Source organism: Salmo salar, chromosome 12 (assembly GCF_965601325.2).
Source record: "Salmo salar chromosome 12, fSalSal1, whole genome shotgun sequence".
Lineage (NCBI taxonomy): Eukaryota > Metazoa > Chordata > Actinopteri > Salmoniformes > Salmonidae > Salmo > Salmo salar.
This window is the reverse complement of record NC_138302.1, coordinates 52,065,836-52,076,321: the sequence shown is the minus strand read 5'-3', so window position 1 is coordinate 52,076,321 and position 10,486 is coordinate 52,065,836. Positions and strand designations below refer to the sequence as shown.

Here is a 10,486-nt window from a genome sequence, read left to right as displayed (position 1 = left end):
GCCAATGACCTTGAACCTTCTTGGATGGGCACTTCTAATGTATTTATTAACTCTATTTTTATTTTTTACATTGTTTGGAAACTGATGTGACACGTATTAATGCCAAAATAACATGCAAAACCGCTAAACAGGTGGAGCTCAAAACAGGCTCTGCCCCACCTGCCCTGAATGACGGGTCGCCACTGGAGGGGAAACCAATCCATAAAGTCAGATACTGTATCTACCCTATCTTTGATAATAGCAGAGCAACTACCAAATTAGAGCAATACCAGGAGTCAGATCACTAACCCATCTGACTCTTATTTAGTATTGCTATATATCTTAACTGTCAATCGGACGGCTGCTGGTCTCCTGCCATTACCAATAAGCGAGTTTCTCATAGAATGGATAGTAAAGTATCTATTCTATTATTTCCATATCACCTGTATCAAGGCATTATAATTACCTGAAGGAAATGGATGTGATCTGACAGGAAAGCGAATGATGCTTGCATCATTTCAGTAGCAGTTCATTTTATCCTTCATTTGCAGGCTGAGCAAGTAGACTATAGGGGGTTCATAAATACATTGGCAAGTCAAATTCAAGTACTTTCAATGACTTTTTCAAGCACTTCATTGTAATTTTCAAGGACATGCATTTTATATTTAATTGTTGTAATAGCCTTTAGACAAAAACAATGGAATTTTTTTTAAAGAATAATGCTTTTGGGGGGGCCTACCCAATGGCATTATGCAATGACATTGTTTTTACATTCTAAAATATGTCAGAATAATATGGACATTGCCCAACTAAATAGATAGCATGCTCCTGACACAAACACATGAATGAAGTCTGTCCATCTGGTAGATCGTCAGTCTTGCTATTTGAGATGTTGAGGAGTTATTAAGGGGTTTTATATCATGTTTTAAAACAATAAACTGACGAAAAACCGGGTTCCCTTTGTAATGGAACGCTTTGTATGGAAAACCAAGTTGAAGCCAACATTCGACGTTGTCTTGCTAATAACGGCACATGGTTTTACCGTAACATCATTCAATTGGAACAGCGGGAAACAAAATAAAGTGCTTTCATTAAAAATATATATATAACCAATTAAATCATAGTATAATTATATAGGAGCAGTAGAAGTTCTAAATCAGACACCATGGCCTCAATGACTTTTCAAGGACCAAATTAGCCTAGAGGAATTGTCTGATTTTCAAGGTACACTCTAAAAATTAGGGCTTCAACCAGGGTTCTTCTAAGATCCTAAAAGTTCCTTGGAGAACCTTAGGGTTCTTGGCACTGAAAAAATGCCCCCAAAACGTTATTCCAAGAACCCCATAGGAGGTGCGGTTCATCGAGGAACTTCCTTAGTTGGTGGGGGTTCTTGCAGGAACCTAACTGCCCGACAAACATTTGGATTTGAGATGACAGCAGGTGCAGGCACTTAACTGAAAAATGTAAAGATCTCAATTATACATACACAAAGGTATGTATAATTGGTATTGGTATGTTGTGCAGATGACATGCATCATCTATAGTTCATTTTGGTTTCTATAAAACCTTATAGGACTCAGTCACAGCAGCCATCTTCCTCCTCCCTTACCTACACAATGGAAAACCCAGAGGCCTCTACATTATGGACAAGGTATTTGTATTAAAAAAACATTAGCAAAAGTGAAGTTGTTTTATTCACATTTACCACAAAAACCAAGGTATGAATACTGCCGTGTGCACATACTGGTACATATCATAACTTGGAACATCCTTCCTACTGCTTTCCTACCCCTACCACTGTCGGTCTTCTCTCCACCAACAACCAGCTGTTTGAGAGCTGCACACTCTGCATGACAGATAATTATTAATGATTTGGGAAATGGGATGCAACCAGCAAAGTTACATCTATATGCAGATGATACAGTCATATATTCATGTGCTCCTTCTCTGGTTCAGGCTGTTGAAGAGCTCCAGACTGCTTTTCAGTCACTGCAGGCCTCCCTTTATGGGCTCAAACTGGTCTTGAATGTACAACAAACTAAATTCATGACCTTTACCAGAGCTAAAACTCAGCCTGAGAACGTTAGCATTGTCACATATGGTGGCTTATCCATCGAAAATGTGTCATCCTACAAATACCTAGGTATTTGGTTGGATGACAAGTTGTCCTTTAAAGTTCAAGTGGATAATCTTGTGACAAAGCTTACATTGAAATTGGGTTTTTATTTTCATAATAAGGCTTGCTTCCTGCTTATGGCTAGAAAGAAGCTTGTTCAGGCCACTTTTCTCTCCGTAATTGATTATGGTGACTTGTTGTATATGTATGCAACCTCCTCTGTCTTACAGTGACTGGACTCTGTTTATCATGCATTCTTGCACTTTATTACAAATGCCAAGTCACTCACCCACCATTGCACATTGTACCAAATGGTTGGTTCGACCTCACTTTATATGCGCAGAAAGATACATTTGTATGTGTTCATCTACAAAGCCCTTTTGGGTAAACTCACTCTTTACCTCTGTAGTCTGGTCTCCTTCACCACCAGCAGTTACCATACCCGGTCTGCTAGATGGTTGCTACTTAAAGTCCCCAGGACATTCACAGTATTAGGCAAGACTGCCTTCTCTTCTTGTGCACCAAACGCATGGAATAATCTACAATCCATGCTTCATCTAGATATGTTAGTGCCACTGAATGAATGTAAAAAATATTGATGGGAGGCTCTGTTACAGAGGAGTGTAAATGCTATGTTTAGCCTGGATCATGTTGTATTGTATTGTTGTATGTTTTTAATTCTGTAATGTATTAATTGTTGCTGCCTTGGCCAGGTCTCCCTTGAAAAAGAGACTCTGGGTCTCAATGGGCTTTTCCTGGTTAAATAAAGGTTAAATCATTGATTTATTTTTTGTCACAGATCGAAAATGTCTTTAACAGTAGGCCTACACTCTACAAATAAAAGTTTCCTGGAGTATCCTTTAGGGGTTCTTCAAATTGAAACAGTGGGGGAACCCCTATAAGTTCTTTGAAGAAGAACTCCTTTTAATGGACCCTCGAAGAACCTTTTGGGGTTACCGTAAATTCCAGACTATAAGCCGCAACTTTTTTCCCAGCTTTGAACCTCGTGGCTTAAACAATGACGCGGCTAATATATGGATTTTTCCCGCTTTCAAATTTTTTCTCCAAAAAAACACATTCTGTGACGTGCTCAGTTTTTTGGCGGCATGAAGCTTTCATTAGACCAATGAAATTGCCCAACGGGTTAAGGTCAAACAACTTTTTTGTTTACTGTTTAGATTAAATCGAGCGCTCTCAAACTTCCCATCATTCTGATTACGGTAGTCATTTTGTCACCCTCATCATGGCAAAGACACGGAGAAATGCATATGATGCAGCTTTCAAGTTGAAGGCGATTGATCTGGCTGTTGGGAAAGGAAATAGAGCTGCTGCACAGGAGCTTGGTCTTAATGAGTCGATGATAAGACGTTGGAAACAGCAGCGTGAGGAATTGACTCAGTGCAAAAAGACAACTAAAGCTTAGTGCCAATTTTTTATTTTTTGTTACAAGCCGTGTTTCGTTAAAGCCTATTTATTTTTGTTACAAGCCGTGTTTCGTTAAAGCCTGTGTAAAGTTAATTTGTTTCAATGTACCGGTAGGCACCTGCGGCTTATAGACATGTGCGGCTTATTTATGTTCAAAATAATATATATTTTTAAATTCAGTGGGTGCGGCTTATATTCAGGTGCGCTTAATAGTCTGGAAATTACGGTAATTATGATTTTAGCAGTAAAGCAGAATAAAGAAAATCTAAATATGAGGTAAACTACCAGCAGAGCCCCAAGTCCAATGGGTATATCCTCTGGCGTGTTGATGTTAATGTGTTGATGTTCTCCGTATCCATAGCCAGAAGGATTTTGCAGTGCATGGTGATAGAACAGGTTTCCTGTTTTATTCATCAGAGGTGTAGGGAGGGTGAAGTCTGTGAATCCTAAAAATAGTCATTATACAGATGATTAACAAAACATGCACACAACAGTATTCATACCTTGGTTTTTGCTGTAAATGTGAATTTAAAAAAACTTGATAATGGTTTTCATACATATTCCTTGTCCATAATGTAGATGCCTATGGGATTTTCATTGAAGAGGTAAAGAAGAAGGATGGTACATGTGATCTGCATAACATACCGATACCAATTGTCATACCTTTGTATGCCTCCTCATCTGTATACCTGCAGACATAGACAGAACAGTTGTCATCTGCACCAAATACAGCTAGCCTTCAACATATTCGTATAGTGTATATATTCTTACCTCTTTGTTGATTGATATCAATTGAATTGTAAATGTTCTGTTTTAGAAAGATTTGAACAAATATGAAAAAATAGATGGCATCATCATAAAACATTTTAGATCATACAAGGGACAAACCTTTCCTTAAATTGAGGAGATCTTTAAATGTTTCAGTTAGATGCCTGCACCTGCTGTCCTTTCAAATTCAAATTGGGTAATACATTTCAATAGGTGTACTACGCCTTGAGTCTAGTTAGCTAGCTAATTACTTGTTAGCCAGCAACGTTCGTCTGTAAAACGAAAGCAGACAGTCAGCTCTAGCAAAGACCATAAAACGAGTCCACTAATATCAAGAAGGCGCCAATATTTAGGGATTTTGAATTTTATGTAGACACAAAGTGGAAAATATGCTACAGTTCATCCAGTACATAACCAGTCCCAAATTAAGCAATAAAGCTCGAGGGGGTGTGGTATATGGCCAATTGATACAGCCCTTAGTCATGGCATACTGGCAATATACCACAAACCCCAGAGGTGCCTTATTGCTATTATAAACTGGTTACCAACGTAATTAGAGCATTAAAAATAAATGTTTTTTCATAACCATGATATACGGTCTGATATACCACAGCTGTCAGCCAATCAGCATTCAGGGCTCAAACCACCTAGTTTATAATAATAGATTATACAACGAGTGGTTCTAATCCTGAATGCTGATTGGTTAAAACCACATTCCAGTTTGTGTCTATTCCACAAGTTACAACCGGCTAAATCTGACATTAAAATGCCTATTTACTCTGTTCCATCTGACTGCGCAATCCACTGTCTCATCAGCTCAGCCAGGCAATTTATACACTTGATCTCCACTATAAAAAGCATCTAGACATTCTCACATTTCTTTTAGACTAACATTTAGTTTTTAACAGCAGAGATTTGTACAAATCTTTTTTGTCTCTCCGACATTTGCACCATTGTTTCAATATTCAAATTCGATCTCCAGCTGTCCAATAGTAATGAACGCGTCAGGAGTCGGGACGAGACAGACAGGCAGGCAGGCAACGTTTCTCAGCCAGTCAAAATCGTAAATCAGCTGGCATAATTTTTATGGATATATACAAAGAAATGTCAATTGAAAAAAGTTACAATGAAATTAAATGTAGCTAGTGTTCAGTCTTTCCAGCTTCAGTTTGAAGTGATTGTGTTATGTTGTTGGCTAGCTCCTCTGAACAACCGTGTCCTGACGAGAGAGCACATATTCTATGCCAGGCGAAATCGCGCCTCATGTGCTCATTGTTATGGATGTATCCAAATAAATGTCACTAGAGAACAGCTTAAACAAATGCAAATGCTGCTGTTACTCGGGCTGCACTGTTTGACGTGATCGTATTTTAGCTGTAGTTGGCTAGTTAGCAAGCAAGGAAAAATAACATTGCCAGCCAGTATGGCAAAGGAACATTTAGACTTTGTCTCGGGCATAACAACACCAGTGCCAATATGTCCTCCAAACACCGGCTTCTCTTGCATTATCACTTAAAATCTAAACTGACATATGATAAACCAGCTTTAGAATCAGCTTTAGAATCAGAATCAGTTTTATTCGCCAGAAATGTGCATGTACAGGAATTTGACTCTGTGAAATGGTGCTGCCATAATAAACAGCCCAAAAATATATATGCAGAATTTCCATAGATCCACATTCAGTATGAACACTATAAGCTACATTATAAATGATGAATGTAAGATGATAGCGCACGGTGCATAGTCTGGATGAATAACGCAGAGTCCATGGATGAGAGGATCATTGTGGACCAGGTGGCCGGTTGGTGAGGGCCATAGCACGGGGGAAGAAACGGTTCAGGTGGCGGGAAGTTTCGATCGTGATTGACTTGAACCGTTTGCCAGATGGGAGTCTTTGGAAGAAAGGGTGGAAGGGGTTGGCGATGATCTTTCCTGCACGCTTCCTTACCCTGGAGTCGTGCAGGAACCTTAATGGAGGGCAGGTGGCAGCCAATGACCCTCTCAGCAGACTGGACAATCTGTTGAAGTGATGGAGGAGGTGAGGATGGACATTTAGAACTGAATCAGTACACACAGCATTCAAAGGAGCACTGAGGACAAAACAACACCATGCATTCATGAGGGCTCCCGAGTGGCGCAGCGGTCTAAGCCACTGTATCTCAGTGCTAGAGGTGTCACTACAGACACTCTGGTTCGAATCCAGGCTGTATCACATCCGTCCGTGATTGGGAGTCCCATAGGGTGGCGCACAATTGGCCCAGCGTCGTCCAGGTTTGGCCGGTGTAGGCCGTCATTGTAAATAAGAATTTGTTCTTAACTGACTTGCCTAGTTAAATAAAGGGTAAAAAAAAAAACACCGAACATTGCACTCAGGAAAACAGATTTGTTTTATAGTAATTGTCTGATTGAGAGCTACCATTGTCTATCAGTTACAGAATCTCAAATTATTTAAAATCTGGCATTGGAAGTTTTATTGAATACAGTCTGTAACACAGGAGTCAAATCACATAGGGAGTCTCATCCTATCAGATGTTATAAGTAAGCCAGAGCCATCGGTGGAAAGGGCACAAGTAGAACCAAGATAGAAGTGCAAACAGAATAAATGTATCATTCAACATAAGATTCCACTTAAAACAATGACATGAGCTCTGTCCCAATTCAACTCTGCTCAACTCCTCACTTCCTCTCTACTCGTGTCCTTCTCAAAACCCATTGGAGGTCTGAGGCGAGGAACCTTTGGGTCGTCTCCTACAATGAGGTTTCAGAAGGAGGTGTGATGGTCAATCCTTGCATCCATAGCTCGGTCTATGAATTTGAGAGTGGTTACATTCCCCAAGCCCCATCCCTCAGCTTTTTACCGAAACAGGGGTAGGCAGAACGCTTTGTTATTGTTTCAACTGCTGATTGCCACTTTAAGAAACACATAAATGATCATACAAGTATGTTTAAGCATACATGTCTGTTGGGAGTGAGGTGCCATACCTTTAGTTCCCAGGTGCAGCCGAGCTGACACACTGTTGCAGCAGACCACCCTCTGGCCGTTTTCCAGACAGCGGTAGCGCTGGAAGGTGTCCCAGGCACTGTTTGTGGCCATGTCACCTCCCTCAAAACCAGTAGAGATCTCCAGGTTCTTACAGTTGGGGCATCACCATAATTAAAAGAACCGTGGAGGCTGGTGGGAGGAGCTATAGGAGGACAGGCTCATTGTAATGGCTGGAATGGAATCAATGGAACAGAGTCAAACACATCAAACGTATGAAAAATCACGTTTCACTCCGTTCCATTCCTCTATAGAGAGGGCAGAACAATACAGGAGATGGAATTACATTTAGTATGGTCAAAGTCCCAACTTAAAATCCTTGTACAATCCAGACATTGGTCAAAAGGTAAACAAAAGTAGGGCACTGGAGTTTGAGGAAAGTGGAAAGATACATATGTGCTGAGTTGTGTAAGGCATAAGATGAGTTGGTGACTCACTGGTCCAAACTTAACGTCTTCTGGCTCGTTCGTGTAGTGGTCCAGGGCGATGAAGTAGAAGCCTGACTCCACCTGGTCAAACATGATCTTTCTACAAGCATTGACGTCAGGGAATATCACAGACAAGTGTTGGAATTTAAATGTTTTAACATCTTAATGTTGCATTCAGGGTAACAGTCCATTTTAAGACTGCTGAGGCTGTAGCGGCAACTATGGATAATCATTTAGCCAAATAAGTGATAACACACGATGTGAGACTGATCCAAGCTGTAGGGCAATTCCACGGTACAGTGTCGCTGACACTCAGATTTTTCACTTTAAAAATGTATGTAAAAAAACAACAATGATTTCAAAGTGAAACAAGCCATACAACCGTATGCACAAGGACTACTTTAAACAATTTGCAATCATTTGTTTGTTTGACATACATTTTAAAGTGAAAAATATGAGACTCAGCATCACTCTGTTACTGTGGAATTGCCCGGTACCAATCTACACCACTTGTCAGTCAGCATGGCTCAGTATTGAACAGCCTGCTGTTATTTCATGCCCAACCCACCTTGTGGAGAGCTATCCTCCTATAGGTTTTCACTTCTATCCCTTACCTATCTATACCCCTCATATTGTTTAGCAATGACTATCACATACATTCAGTATAGAACCATCTTTCTAACCAATAACCAGCATCTGGTCATCATCCACTCTTCGTGACAAATGTCCTATGCGCAATGTCTTCATACAGAGTCAAAGAAATGAGAGGAACTCGCAGTACCACTAATGATTCAGTTATGGGGGGGGGGGGTGATTGGTGGATAACATCGTTACCTGCAGGAAGTCCCTGGAGTGCTGTGCATAGAGGAGAGCCAAGGTGACCTACTTGTAATAGAATGGACTCCTGTCTCTGTATCTCCTGTCTCTGTCAGCTGGGCAGAGAACAACTTCACCACCACATACTTGTGACAGTAGACCTGCACGGAAAGAGGGATGGAGAGAAGAAATAAATGGTTTTTAAGGTCATTCTCATTTATCGAGAAACTGAGTGTAAAAAGTAACAAATCTTTATTTCAAATCAGATTGTATCTCAAAGTATGTTGTTAGCGGTTTACAATATTGACTATTATTTGGTTCAGAGCCTGACCTCTCTTGGCTCCCCCTCCTCCATCACTAACCTTTTCCCCAGTGAGGGTCATCCCTGTCTCTTCTCATCCTACCCCTCTCCCCTCTTCTGCCACCCTGTCATGCTCCTCTACTAAACTCCTCCTCGACTTAGATACAATGCTCCTAGTTAAATCGGAGACGGTAAAGAAAACGAAACCCCCCTTGCTTTGGGTTAAACCACATGGTTCCCTGCTAGCTCGCCTCATCAATAGCCTGCTTTAATAACAGAAGACCAAGCCACTAGCTACTTCCTTCCATTTCAATATTCAAATCATTGTAGATTAGCTAGCTAGTTGATTATCTAGTTTCTCTACTGAAAAAAGTATCAAACTTACCTCTTTATTATTGTCAGTCATCGTTCATCTTTCACCGTCCTCTTTCATCTGTATGGTCAAAATGTCCCCCTGTTCTAAAATTATAGTAAGCGGTTGCGAGAGCAAAATGGGTTTTGGAGAACAGACTGGAAAATTGGTGTGAGTGGGATGAAAATACATCCGTGTGTGGAAGCGGCATATTTGTGACAGTGCAGTCATTTCTGAGTCTTGACATGTAGTAAGTATTTCTTCAGGCAAACAAAAGTCTCTGCTGTCAAATTCATTTAATGCAGTTGCGCTCGCTCAAAGTCACACTTGCAAGTCCTCAAGTTTAATTTGCGCACACCACGTTGGCCTGCGCTCTCGGAAAACGTCCTATGCTCGCTCGACCACATTTTCTCTCGGTAAAAGTGTTTGACTGCGCAATGATGTTTCATCTTGCTTTCTCGCGCGATGGCGCCCGTTCGACTTTTTTTAATCGGATTTGACGCCATACAGTTGTAGTGGTTTCTCTGTGGTGTATATACATTGGAGTTATCCAACGTTTGCGTCAAATTGTATGCGTAGACTTTCCAGAAATAGTGACAAAAGGTGAGTGTTGAACTTTTGTTGCTCACACATCCACTAAAATGTTGAATTGCATAATGAACAAAGTTTGACTGCAGAATTTATTGCAGTACTGATGCAATGACGCTGTCGGTTGCCCGCCATCCACCACCAACGCCCATCCTTGCAAGGCGATCTTGGCAAACTGTTAAGGCACTCAGCTGCCTCTGGTGGATGAATTGCCATGTCGGCTCACAATGTGTAACTCACTAGGACAGACATCTACTTTAATAAAGCAGTTGGTGGCTTCTGTGTTGGTTGATTATCTACATGTAAAATTTTGCAGCTGGCCCATTTAGCGGAAATCACAGCTGGGCAAGAAACGTCAACCTGCCTTACACTCGTCAAAGCGTGTAGAAACAATTGCCAGAAATTAGCAGTTATTTCTAGGTAAATACATACACAGTAATTCATGTACTGTAAAATAAAAATCCTACCTAAAAACAGTTTCCTTTACTGACAGGTGAAGCCAGGGGTGGACTAGGACCAGAAATCAGCACATTTTTTTCCTTGAGACCCCACACTGGCCCATTTTTCCCATAAGGTCCCCATTTAATTACATGAAATTGCCGTGGGGCGGAGATACAAAAAATTGCAGTTTTATGGCTAATTTCCTGCAATTCTACACATTTTGCCATGATTT

The 10,486-nt window shown here is 40.7% G+C and overlaps 1 long non-coding RNA gene across 2 annotated transcripts; it reads right to left on the bottom strand.

Moving 5' to 3' along the window:
- Nucleotides 1-5,839: 5,839 nt before the first annotated feature.
- LOC145859328 (uncharacterized) lies at nucleotides 5,840-10,205 on the bottom strand. 2 transcript variants are annotated; one of them, XR_014379530.1, is made up of 5 exons: nucleotides 9,259-10,205; nucleotides 8,591-8,733; nucleotides 7,766-7,856; nucleotides 7,271-7,501; nucleotides 5,840-6,306 (listed from the first exon to the last, which is right to left on the bottom strand). It is a non-coding gene; the product is annotated as an uncharacterized LOC145859328 (long non-coding RNA). The 2 variants fall into 2 exon arrangements; XR_014379531.1 differs by having other exon boundaries at nucleotides 8,643-8,733; nucleotides 9,259-10,204.
- Nucleotides 10,206-10,486: the final 281 nt, after the last annotated feature.